Raw genomic sequence first — 12,388 nt, 5'->3', positions numbered from 1 at the left:
TGAAGAGCTCTGGCGGGCGGGGACCCTGCTTCCGGCAGTGGAGCTCGACCGTGCTGTTCTGCATTTAATTGCTAAGTCATTACATGTGGGTCTTTTTCTCTCCCAAAGTAGATAATACACAGTCGAAATCACAAATAGTCCTTTTTTCTTTCTCCCTTTCCCGCCGGGAGCCCCTGGATCGGAGAAGGCCTCAAAGCCTTGAGCTGAGAAGATGAGTCCGCCTTTGCCAGTGCGTTTTGTCGTGGACCATGACCACCCGGAGGTCCCTCTTCTGCCTGGCAGGGAGCCTCACCCCTCATTTCCAGGGCCAGCCCTTTCGTGGGGTGGGCCGGCCTGGGCCTGCAGTGAGATGGTGGCTGGCCACGTGGCCTAAGGGACACAGAGAAATCTGGAGATGTGGAAAAAATTAATATTTTCTTCTCTCAAGATCATATATGTGTTGCCAATATTTTTTTAAGCTTGTTTTATATCATTTCATATTATGCCTTTACTTCTACCTTTTTTTTGGCAATGGAGGCATTTTTAATTTTTTGTGCATTGAAACTTACGATTCTATTACTTGATGAATTCTGAGTTTGGGTCATACCCGGAAATGCATCCTTTAAAGCTAGAAAACGAATTTTTTTCATACTTTGGTAAATTTACTTATTTGCATTAAACTATTAGAACCATTCGAAATCTTGTCTGGATGCAAGAAACAAAATACGAATTTCCTTTTATTTTTTCCAGAGGCCTTCCCTGTGTCAAAACCCTTAGCCGATTCCTTCTCCTCTGAAGAAACAGCTGCTGCCTCCTCAGCAGATTCCCAGAAGGTGAAAGTGCCGAGCAGTTCAGTGAAGCTGACTTAGTCATTTTCCCCTTTATTTACCCAGATTGAAAGCGTCTTTGGCTTTTTAAAAAAACGTTTTCTTTTCTCCCTCGGAAGCGATCCGCCCCCGTCGTGCTGGCAATGAACTGAATCAGAGGCTCCTGAGAATGGCAGTTTCTTCTCCAGTCTGGTGGCTGTTGTTTACAGCTAGGCCGACACCAGCCTCAGAGTCTTCCAGTGCATCTGGCTCCATTTCAAACGTGCTCTGTTTTATTGTTCTGTCGAACGTTATTTTTCTTTTTTCCTGTAGAGAAAATTTGGCAAGCAGAATACTTATGTGCCTTTCAAACGGGAACACGGCCTAAAACCAGTAAGGTCTTTAATGACGCGGTCAGAGGGTGCTTGTAAATATCTGTGTTTCATCCTTCTCTCCCGAGCCCCAGAGCGTTGGGGAGAGCTATTGTGCAAGGCCGCTTCTGAAATGACTCAGCGACCCTCCCTGCCGGGGTTCGCTGCCTTGTTACTCCCGCTCCTTCTGTGTGGGCTGCACCGAGTCACTTGTTTCCAAAGAATAGCATGTGGCAGTAGCGATGAGATGTTACTTCTGAGATTAAAGTACAGAAACTGAGAAAGCGAGACGCCTGGCTCCCTGGCACCCTCCTCCTGCTGCCGCCTGGTCTTGCCTGCCTCGATGAAGCAGGGTGCCCCGCCGCCGAAAGCCATGTGATGAGGACTCAGGGCCGCCCTCGGCCTTGGCTCACGAGGAACTGGATCCCGCCGACAACCACACGACTGGGCTTGGGAGCGGCTCTTCGCCCACTGAACCGGGAGATGACGGTAGCCCTGGCCAAGACCTTGATTTTGGCCTTGGGAGAAACCCCGAAGCAAAGCGAAGCCGTGCCGGTGCCCTCGCCCACGGAGCTGGCTGAGATGACACACGTCACTGTTTTCAAACCGCTGGGCTTTTCGGTCATTTGTTATACACTGACGAATAACTAATAGGACAAATAAGAAGTTGGGGAATAGTATTAAGTGATAGTATCATTAACGTGTTGTGAATAACGTTGGTAAAGGGTTAAAATGACACTAACGACGCCACTGAGGACACGAGGCTCACAGCTAACGTCCCTGCTGAGTTTCGTGGGTGGACGTCGCTCGTCTGAGACTGCGGCGACTCTGCGTGATCTTCGGCGCGACCCTTGAGGAAGTTAGCGCCTTTATTTGCGTTTACGGAGGAGGAAAAGGAAGGACTGAGGTAGACAGGAGCAGGATTCACATGCGAAGCCTGAGCTCTGAACTGTGTCGTGAGGTTCCGGGGACCCAGGACACAGCCTCCGCCTGCGGGGACCACTGGGCTTCCAGGATCGGAAACGTTTTCCCCCCCACCCCATGGCAGGGTCCTGCGTCCATCACCCAGGCTGAGGTTTGACGTGACTCTGGCCTTGGTCTGAAGCCCAACGGTGTGGCTCGCCAGGTGCACGGCAGGTACAGACATCTCGCGGATCTCAGAAACGGGGGGGAGGGCTCGAGGAGAAGCCGAAAAGGTATGGGTGCACTCTGGTGGCAGGCACGCCGGCGACCCCCGGACTGACTCCGCCAAGGCCAGCACAGCGCCTGGCCCTGTCCGCCGTGGCCGGGCTTACCGCAGAGCCTGCTGAGCTCGGGAACTTGCTCACTGAGACACAGAGATGGTCCGAGGCCTTCCTGGGGGCGTCGGAGAGCAGAGCGCTCCCACGCGCCCTGCTGCTGGCCTCAGCGGCTGTTCGGCTCTGCTTGTTTTGCGGGGGGAGAGGGGGTGGCACTTTGGCAGTTTCCAGCAAAATTTGAATCCGTAATGTACAACGGCGAAACCCTTTGGCCCAGAAATTCCACCTTTAGGAATCTACTGTAGAAATATTAGCACAGCTGGTAAAGGGTGCGTGAAAAAGATGTTCACTGAAACAGTTTTGGATTAGCCATCAATAAAGGAATGTTGAAAAAGGTCATAAACCGCCCACCGTGACGTGCACCGCAGACAAGAGATGAACAACAGTCTGTAGATGGAAGGGTGCCCGTGACACATTACTGAAAAAGATCAAATTGCAAAACGTGGCGCCATTTTGGCGACAATATATAGAAGTCGGATAAGTGTCCACACACGGTACACGTTGAAAACGGGTCTGCAGGAACAGAGTTGAGGGGGGCGGAGAGGCTTAATATTCTCCTTTATGGATTTCTGTGTTGCTTGTTTCCAACTTGGATGCATTACTTTGTTAATTTTTAAAAACAATTTGCAAAAGGAGATGGTTCTGTCTGCTGACTCACGCTGCTTCCTTAGAAGAAAATCTTAGGCAAAGCAGAAGGGCAGAAACCGGGCGGAGCCTGCGGGGTTCGGCTCGGCTCCCCCTCGGACACGCTCCGTGATCGGGGTCTAGTGCCCACCTCTGGCTTTGTGTATTCACCTGAAAACTGGGATGAGCGCTCCATAGCCACAAACATCCCTTCATTTTTAACAACTTACGAATACAGATGTGTGTTTTCCAGGTTGCATGATATGCACAAACACGATTTCTGAGTTAGAATGACATTTGGAAGATATACATTAAACGAGATGCTTAAGAATTAAACATGTCTTAATTATAGCACAGTGACCTATATTTTAAACCCAAAAGACTGATTTATCTCTTTCCTCTAAATGAAGGTTGTTTCTAGTGAAATGATCATGCCATTAACTTTTCTGTAAAATGAGACGAAGCCCTGGGGTTCCCCTGCAGGGGTGAAAGTTCTGGAAAAGGAGGGGTTGTGAGTGGTCAAGCCCCAGCTGGGGCAGGCAAGGGCAGGGCAGCTTCTGCCACCAGCGCAAGGCTCCCCAGAGAGGCCGCCGTGGGCCAAGCCCAGCTTTGCGACACCGAGTCCTTGCAGTCAGAGCTAAGGAGCTGAGTCAGGAGGCCGCCTTTTCTTCTGCACCCGTTGGCCCCCGGCGGGCATGCGAACCCCCAGACAGGGCGTGCCCTCTCCTGTCAACTCAGCCGCCACCTCCCACCTCCCACGGTACCCTGTCTGCCAGGCCGTCCAAGTGCTGCGGATTTTGTAACCCCTCACCGAGTGTTAGAACCGCCTGCAGGGTGACAGAGCAGTCGGGGAAGCAGAGGGACAGACGGGGACAGCCGTCCCAAGCCGAGTCGCAAGGACGAAGAGACGCAGTGACCTTGGTCTTGTGCACACAGTCCCTCTGAAACAGACGCAACCGCCTCGGACCGCGGTGAGCGGCCTGCGGATCCACTCCCCTCCCACTCACTTCTCCTCGTCTACACTGGCCTTGCCTTTGTGAACTCAGGGCTGGAACACCGGCTAACTTTACCAGATGAATAAGTCTTTCTTGGGAATCACTTACTAGCTCATCTTAATAAGCATCTATTTAGGAGTCGGTGTCACCCACTGGGCAGTGACGGTCTTGAGGTCTGAGTCTCGCCATCACACCTCGTTCAAGGCCAGGCATCTGGAAGCTTCCAAACAGCCCCGTTCAGTGACTGAATGAGGAAGTCGTGACTGGCACACAAGTTAAACTATTCATTTTTGTTTGCGACTGGAAGGCGATTGAAATTTCTGGAACGCCAGCTCCACAAACGCAGGGATTTCTGTGGTTTCGTCGGCCGCCGGCTTCCACGTGCATGGCCCCTTGTGACTCCCGAGCAGACAGACTGTCCTGTCCCGCTGACTGCGTTAGCAACACGTCCCCACCGCAGCAGGCTCTCGCCTGCCTCCAAATCGTCGCCTCTCCACCCAGTCTGCACCGTACATCGTGGTTCTTACCCAGTCCTGTTCGGACCTCCCCTCCCAGAGAAATTCCAGCCTTAAACAAGCTACCAGTCCCCAGGACGTCCCGACCCTGCCTTCCTCCCCGGGGACACTGTGGCAGCTGGCTGAGCTGCCGACGGCCCTCCCCAATAAACGCGATGCTCGGCCCAGTCTTGTCAACCGGTTGTGTTGGTGGTGTTTGGAGGTGAGCCCTCGACACCCCGAGAACAGCTCCAGGCATTTGTGGCATGCAGAAGCAGACGGGAAGGGATTTTAAAAGCCCCGTTAAGCCTGCAGCGGAATGAAGTCAGGCCCTGCAAGTCCCCACCGCCAGCAGGACGGAACCCGGATGCAGACACGTCATACCATAAGCACCGACACGTTCCCGGGTGGCACCTCAGCCAGAGTTGGCATACCTACCGTGTCTTTTTGATCTTAAATTACTTTTCTAGAGTTCGAGCCAAATGGTACGAGGCGAGGGTTCACGAAAGAGCGGAGGATTTCTGGCCCACCCTGGCCTAGAAACGGCCAGGCAGTATGAAGGGGCCTCGCTTATTCGGCACTGGAAAAGGTCTGCATGTTGATTTACTTCAGATTTTCGCGTTTTGAGTCCCTTTACTATTCTTTTCCAGGAAAAACAAGTTCTCCTGCAGGGTTTTCTAAGCTCACAGAAGGCCCTCCTTGTTTTATCTTCAAGGCACCCAGCTGACAGCGAGAAGCCAACTTATCTGGTTTCACACAGCGGTAGCTCCCAATTGTAATTCAAACCGTGGCTGCCGGCAGCCTAGCCAGAAGCCCCAACGGTATGCATTATTTAATAGAGGGGAGAAAAAGTGAGGCTAAAGCCACTTTACGATGAAAAATTTAAATTCCACTGCCCGCTCAGCTGGGATATTGACACAGAGCAGTACGCCAGGGTCATCTCAGAAAGGCGGCGTCTACGCACGAAATCCGAACTATAGCATTAAGTCTCTTTTTCCTCTCCCCAAGACAGGCAGGCAGATGTGTTTTATTATTGTTGTTTTTTTTTTGTTGGCTTTGCTTTTTTGTTTTACATTCTAATTGCAGAACACATACAGCCCCAGGAGTTTAATCCAAATATAATACGAACTTCTGTACTGCTTTCTCTCTCCTAAGCTACTCGAGACTGAAATACGGAATAATACACAAGAACTACAGAACTACTCCCCCCCCCCGCCGCCCCAACCCCCCACCCCGCTTTCTTCAAAGGAACCATGAGCGCCCTGGCATTTCTCGGGCCTCTGAAAAGCACCCTGACTGTTACATCCTTGTCCGGGGAGGCAGGATGGAGGAGCAGGGCTTGGATGAAGGCTGTAGGCTGGAGGTGACGTTACTTCCTCCTCCAAGCGAGTCAGGGAGGGTCTGTCTGTCTGTCACGGCCTCCTGGCCATGATTGTTAAACAGCTTCTGTGTCTCTGACCGAGTCTAGGGGTGGGACAGCTCCCAGCCAGACACACAGGTTCCCCAGAGCCAAGCCCCAGGAAGATTCCAGAAACTGTTGACATTTCCAGGCCTTATAGAAAAATGTAGATCTATCTAAACGATTTCATCTGCAGTTGCTCAAACAGTGCCGTTTTGGCAAGGAGTCTCTGTCTTGGGCTCTGAATCCAATACACGTTTTGTCCATGAATTTGTCTTTGCGTTAATTTTTTTTCCACTCAGCTGTCACAGAAAAATGTCCCTTTTTTCTATTCCTGTATTTATCAAACTCTCTCTTTTAAAAAAAGAAACTTTTGTTTTCCCTCTTGTCATGTTAAACTTTCTCTTTTTTTCCTCTTCGGCCTTGTCTTACCCTCTTTCTGCCCTCGGCCCCCACGTCCTGTGAAATAATGAAAATGGCAGGACGTACATCATGCTAATTAGGTGTTGAAGACGGTCCTGGGGGTTGCACAACCCGGCCTTGTTTAATCTGCAGAGCGGAACCTGTAGGAAGGATTTACAGGCGCAATTTATAGTTTGTGATTTCAGGGCAATGGAGCGGGAGGCTGCACGGGGCGTGGGGGACTGTGCTGAGGCAGGCCTGTCCCAACACAGATCCCGTCCCCCGGCCGACCTGTGGCTTCCCAGGGCTGGCTGGCTGGATGCGCCACCTCTAAATATGCATCTATGGCAAAGGGGTTATTTTGAGCGGATTATTTTTAAGACACTGCAGACACAGGAGAAGCACTGAAAACAGCCTAAAACTTTCCCTTTGGTGAGGGGCATCTACGTTTACCAAGGGAATGGATGTGAGAAAGAGGCCTGTGCCGGAAGTGAGCTGCTGTCAGAGATAACTTGCCCCTGAGAGGAGTTCTTGTCCCCAAACGTTTCCTCTTCTCGCCTTCCAAGTGAATTGTCCCCCTTCCCCTCGGCACCCCCAGACCCCAGCCCTGTCTGTGGCTCAGGAGGGCACAGAAGCCTCAGTTGCCTGGCTGCCTTTTGAGTCTGGTGTCTTTGTGGGGCTCTTATATTTAATTAAAATTGTTTTTTTTTCTCCTATTAATCTGTCTTTTATCACGAGGTGGGGGGCGGGGGGGTGCTCAGCCCAGAACCCAGAAGAGGAGAAGGAAAATTACTTTCCCCGCTGACGACAGGTACCCGCGTCTCTGAGACTTTCTGCAAAAAGCGTGGCAGATGGAACCTGCCTCTCGAAAAATGTTTTCTATAAATCATTGCAACAATTACAACGTGGAAGAAAATGACAGAGGATGAGCGTGCCAGCGAGTTAAGCCTACAGACCGTTTCTGCAAGAAGAAACAACATTATCAGATTCTGAGCTGCTCTGGGACTGCCCGTACCAGGCGAAGGATTAAGCTGTCTCGGAATTCCCTGGGGCGATCTGACAGCGGTTATTTCACTATCCTTAGACTTCACAGGGGCCAGACAGGGAGAGAGACACCTCAAACTCGGTTTCTACCACTTTAAAGAAAAACTACCCAAATAAGCAAAATATTCCACCCCCATCCACCACCAGCCTGAAGTAAAGCACGGTCATGTGACCATGGAACGTTGATTTCAAATAGAATGGAGGGGCTGGCGCCCAGCATACATTTTTAAACGTCCAGAGTCAGCGCGAAGACTCCTTTGCTGTTCATTCTAGCTAGTCGATGGCTGTGGTCGATGTCGATTATTCGAGAAGAGACGAAGGAGGGGACAAATATGCCATTGCTGCCACGGGATGTGTTTACCAATCTCTCTCAAAGAGAAGGGGATGGGGCGGATATCACTCGACGTCATGAAAGGAAGTCGCCTGAAATGGAACCGGACGGGAGCATCTCGGAGACTCACATGCGCCCTCGGGAAAAGCAAACTTAAGAACGAAGCGGCCGAATCTGCCGGCGCCTGGCGTCCAGCGCAGTGAGCGGGGCCCCTCCCGGTCCCCGGGCCAGGGGACCTCCTGCCCGGCCTCGCCGGACTCCCCCTCCGCCCTCCCTGTCCGTCAGTGCAGCGCCCCCAAAAGCTCCACGACTCGCCTGCACTTCCTCTGCTGTTTGCAGGTTCTGGTCGGTGGAGCCCGCCTCAGGTCAGCTCTTTGCTCAGTTTGATGATGGACGGAATCGAGCAGCGTGACATTTGTAGCAGACGTTTTGAGAGGAAGTTCCGGAGGCCGGGTGTGCCAGCCTCTTCAGACACAGCCCGAGACAATGGCGGCAGTTTGCCAGGGGAAGGAGCTGGGCACGAACACACGCACAGCATCGGCAGGTGCCGGAAGAGGTGTGAAGCGAGCCGTGGCAAGAGCGAGGTGACAGCGGCTGGTGTGATGTGCCGTCTTAATGAAGCGTGTCTTCTTCCGTTATGAAGCGACAGCCAGGCTCGGTGTTATCGTCACAGCGGAATCATGTTCCAGGAAGCCCAGAACGGACGAAACGCATCTCGGTCATTTTGGACCTAAGCAAAGCCGCCCCGTTGTCTTCTCTGGCAGGATGTCCCCTTCTTCGTCAGCCTTCGTTATTCCACTCAGGCGATTAAGTGACTATAGTAAAGCGAGTGAATGCATTTCGTCGACTCCGTTCGGCGGTCATTTCTTTAACGTCCACACAGCGGGTCTGTGTCGGCCCCCACCGCGCAGGGGGTTAAGTTCACGGGCATTGGCCGGTGGATGCTGCAGGTGTCTGCTGCATCCCTCCCCCTCCTTCTGGGCTAAGAACTCCTGGAGGTGCTTCTTCCTAATAAGAAGCTCCGATACTTATTGAGTGTTCAATTATGGGCCAGATCCTGCTCTCACTGTAAGATCCGTTATTTAATTTAAACCTCATAAAGGCTTATAACATGGGCCCTATTAATATTCTCATTTTAGCCACAGGGAAATTTAAGTCAGCGACAGAAATTTGCTTGAGTTCGCCAAGGAAGCTTGGGAGCGGCAGCCCTGAGGTGTGCAGGCCCCCGACCCCACCAGGCTTGGGGACAAATCAGAGATGAGTGACAATTCAGCGGCATCTGAGGCACCGCTCTCAGTTGGTTTTATCCTTCACTCCAGGGCTTCTTGGCCCCCTCTCTTCGTGGACCCCGGGCCGCTCAAATGCCTTGTCATCTCCTGCCAGTCTTCTTCCAAAGTCATTTCGTGGTCCTAGTCATAGTTCTCATTCTCTCATTCAGTAATTATTAGCGGAATATCTGCCACATACCAGGAAATGTGCCGGGTGCTGGGGATAAAAAAAAAAGTGAACCTCCTGCCTTCTTGGAATTTATCTCTTGACAATGGCCAATAATTGGGCACAAGGACCTTTGAGTGACATTGTCCCGTCTCACCTTCGTCCAGGTTTTACTTGCATTTGGTGCTCAAATCCAAGCGTGGCTCGTCCACATCTCAACAATAGAAGCACGAGAACACTGTCTGCTCCCCGCATCCAGCACGGCGCCCGGCGTGCGGCAGGTACTCGGTTCACGTTTGCTGAGGAGGACCGGTGGCCGCGAGGACAGAGCTCCGAAGGGAGGTGGGAGGGAGGGAGGAAATAAGGCAGCAGGCCAGCAAGGACCGGGGCCTGGGGGGCAGGTGGAAGGCCGAGGGGAACACTCTCCCGGTTTGCCTCGCGTGTAAAGCCATCTCGAGGAAGGTGGAAAGCAGGAGGAAGACGTGGAGACTCGAGCCAGCTCGTGGACTGTCTTAACGGAAGACCGAGGAGTTCGTTTTTAACTTTTTCCATTGTCTCGGGAACCACCGACAGTTTCTAAACAAGAATTATCGAATGACTGGAATTCTGCTTGGGGAAAACGAATCTTAAACTCCACAAGGAGAGAGATCTGTTTTGCCAGTGATGCGTGCCAAGCACCTAAACCAACGGCCAGCACACGGTAGGCACTGCCTAGATTTGCTGTTGAACGAACAGAAGCTGCTCTGGAAAGAAGCCATAGAGGGAGAGGCGTCGGCAGTTTCTCCCGATACTAAATTTGACCACATTCTTGCCTAGACTTGGGACTCATTGTCTTTCCATTTGGACAGAGAGAATCATGATGGTTTTCCCTTATTTCAAGGAAGGATCCAGAAACATGTGTAGGGTAGTCAGGAGCAAAGCAAAGGGCGCGCCGGTTTAAGAGATGTAGCTCTGGTTCATTGAATTTGCTTCATGACGTTTTCAGAAAGAGTCACATAAAAGGGAAAAGCGTTTCTCTGAACTTAAAGGGCAGAGTTTATTTTTATAAAGAATTTTTCACAGGTCTGGGCCTGGGATCTGATGGGCTCCCCCACAGGCCAGCAGACCTCGACTCTGGGTTCTCATTAATCCTTGGATCGTGTTCTGTGATCATCGTTCTGTGATTTTATTCCAAGTAATTTTGTTTTGACAACTTTTTTTATTTTCTGACAGAGGGACTTAATTAGCTGGGCAAATTTGATGATTCTTAACTTTTTTTTCCCTCTATCTCAACAGGTGTGACAAGGGGTGTTCAAATCTGGGACACGTCCGCCTGGAGACATCTACAGTTAGGTACAATTCTCAAAGCAAAGCCAAAGATAACGCCTTTCTTCTCTTTCGGGGAAGCAGGTACACTGTGGGCTGAATGTTGGTGTCCCCTAAAACACATATGCTGAAGCCCAAAACCCCAAACTAGGAGGAGTAACAGACGGGCCTTGGGGAGATAGTCGGGTCGTGAGGGCGGGTGGCGACTAGGATTGGGGCGGTGGGAGAGCGGACCTGCCACAGCCATCTCGCTGTCAGCCCTGCGAGGGGTCAGCTGGAGGGCGGCGTGGACGAGCCAGGACGTGGGCCTCCGCCAGCACCGCGTCGGCCGGCTCCTAGAGCTTGGATGCCCAGGTCCCAGAACCTAAGAACTAAGTGTCTGTTGATCGAGGCCCCCGTGTTTGTTACAGCAGCCGGAGCCGACTAAGACATGTGCACCAGTGGACGTTAGCGGGAACGACATTATGGGAACAAACTCGAATCATTTCTAATTTATAAACAAAGACCCTCTGAGTTTTTGGTACTTTATGATGGTCACGCATCACTTAGTGACGTCGTTGAGCGGTTCTGCCATCGTGCGGACCTCACAGAGGTCCCGAGGTGGCACAGTCCGCTGACGTGGGCCTGTGTGGCGGAGCCTCGCACACCGGGCTCCGAGCCGGTGCAGCGTGTTAGGGCGCTGACCACGGCAGGCCACAGGGACACGGTGGTCCCCACTCGTGCGTCTGAACGTACCTAAACATAGACAAGGCACAGCGAAACTACCGTGCCGGCTTTTACCCCCTATTTTGTCGGGGACATAAATGTTGGCTTTGGCTGGTACTGTGGTAGGAAGGACCTTCTGGATAGAACCGCCGGCCGTGGTGCATCCACAGAGCGAGAACCACGCCGGCTCCCCGCGGGTGGACCTCACGCTGTGTCCGCCACGCGCCTCGCCCCGCCCCTTCGCCGTGTGGCATGGAGGCCACTCCTCAGAGCGAGCTTCTGGGTACCGGCTGACATCCGGGCGGTTACTCGTTTGATCTCTACAAAGCAGGAGAGGGCGAGTATTTTCAGCATCTTCGAAACTGCTGTAAATTTCCAGCAAAGCGGGCTTTGTGACTCATTTTGTAGAGAGATGTCTAATGCAATGTATCTATTAAGGAAGGGGGACTTCAGAATAACTCAATTATACCAAAATATTCGGCAACCTCGTATTCAACAGAGATGCTGAACCCCCTCTTAATGTGCTCCCCCTCCGATTGCTCCTACACTCATTCCGAATATCGCCATGGAAACCATGCAAACTGCCCTTAGTGAAGCATCACGGGCTTTTAAAAATCCATTCTGAAATCACCTGCCAGCGACAGCCTCCAAACCCAAAGCTCTAGAAACAATCTTTCTCCCTTTTTGAGCCCCAAATATAATTAATATAATTCAGTTACCTAATAAATGGCAGTGAGATGCTTTTGAATAAAGAAATCGACCTTCGCTATTTCTCAAGATTGGAACAAATGTGAGTGACTATGCTGCCTCGTTTCTGTTTGTCCTTCAGATTATTCTGACCCAAGACAAAATGATAACACACTGGGGTACAAGGAGCATCTGAGTTCAAGTTATTTCCAACTTAGATGAAACAGGCGCTCGCATGAGAAATTAGTTATATCTGTCTGAAGGAAAAGCATTTGGGAATAAAGTCCGCGTGGACTGATTTTTTCATAGCGTCGCACGCGGTGCTGAGGGGGCCGGTTCCGTCCGCTGGGGCAGGCGAGCGGGCTCCGAGCAGCACTGGTGGTGGATCGGAGGGCTCTGCTCCGATCCTGCGGGATGAGGCACCGCGTTCTGGCTGTCACTGTGCCCGAAGCGCCTAGCTGGGCTCTGTAGGAGACGTGTTTGTAACGTTTATCCAATGTCAAACAGAGTCAAG

General features: G+C 51.8%; 1 long non-coding RNA gene across 1 annotated transcript; it reads left to right on the top strand.

Annotated features, from left to right (window-relative positions):
• The first annotated feature begins 120 nt into the window (after positions 1-120).
• LOC111729776 lies at positions 121-11,976 on the top strand. Its single transcript, XR_002776385.1, has 3 exons — positions 121-5,156; positions 10,453-10,566; positions 10,893-11,976. It is a non-coding gene; the product is annotated as an uncharacterized LOC111729776 (long non-coding RNA).
• The last annotated feature ends 412 nt before the right edge of the window (positions 11,977-12,388 follow it).

This window comes from Pteropus vampyrus, unplaced genomic scaffold, assembly GCF_000151845.1.
Source record: "Pteropus vampyrus isolate Shadow unplaced genomic scaffold, Pvam_2.0 Scaffold280, whole genome shotgun sequence".
NCBI lineage: Eukaryota > Metazoa > Chordata > Mammalia > Chiroptera > Pteropodidae > Pteropus > Pteropus vampyrus.
Note: the sequence above shows the minus strand (reverse complement) of the source record. Positions and strands in the feature narration are given on the sequence as shown.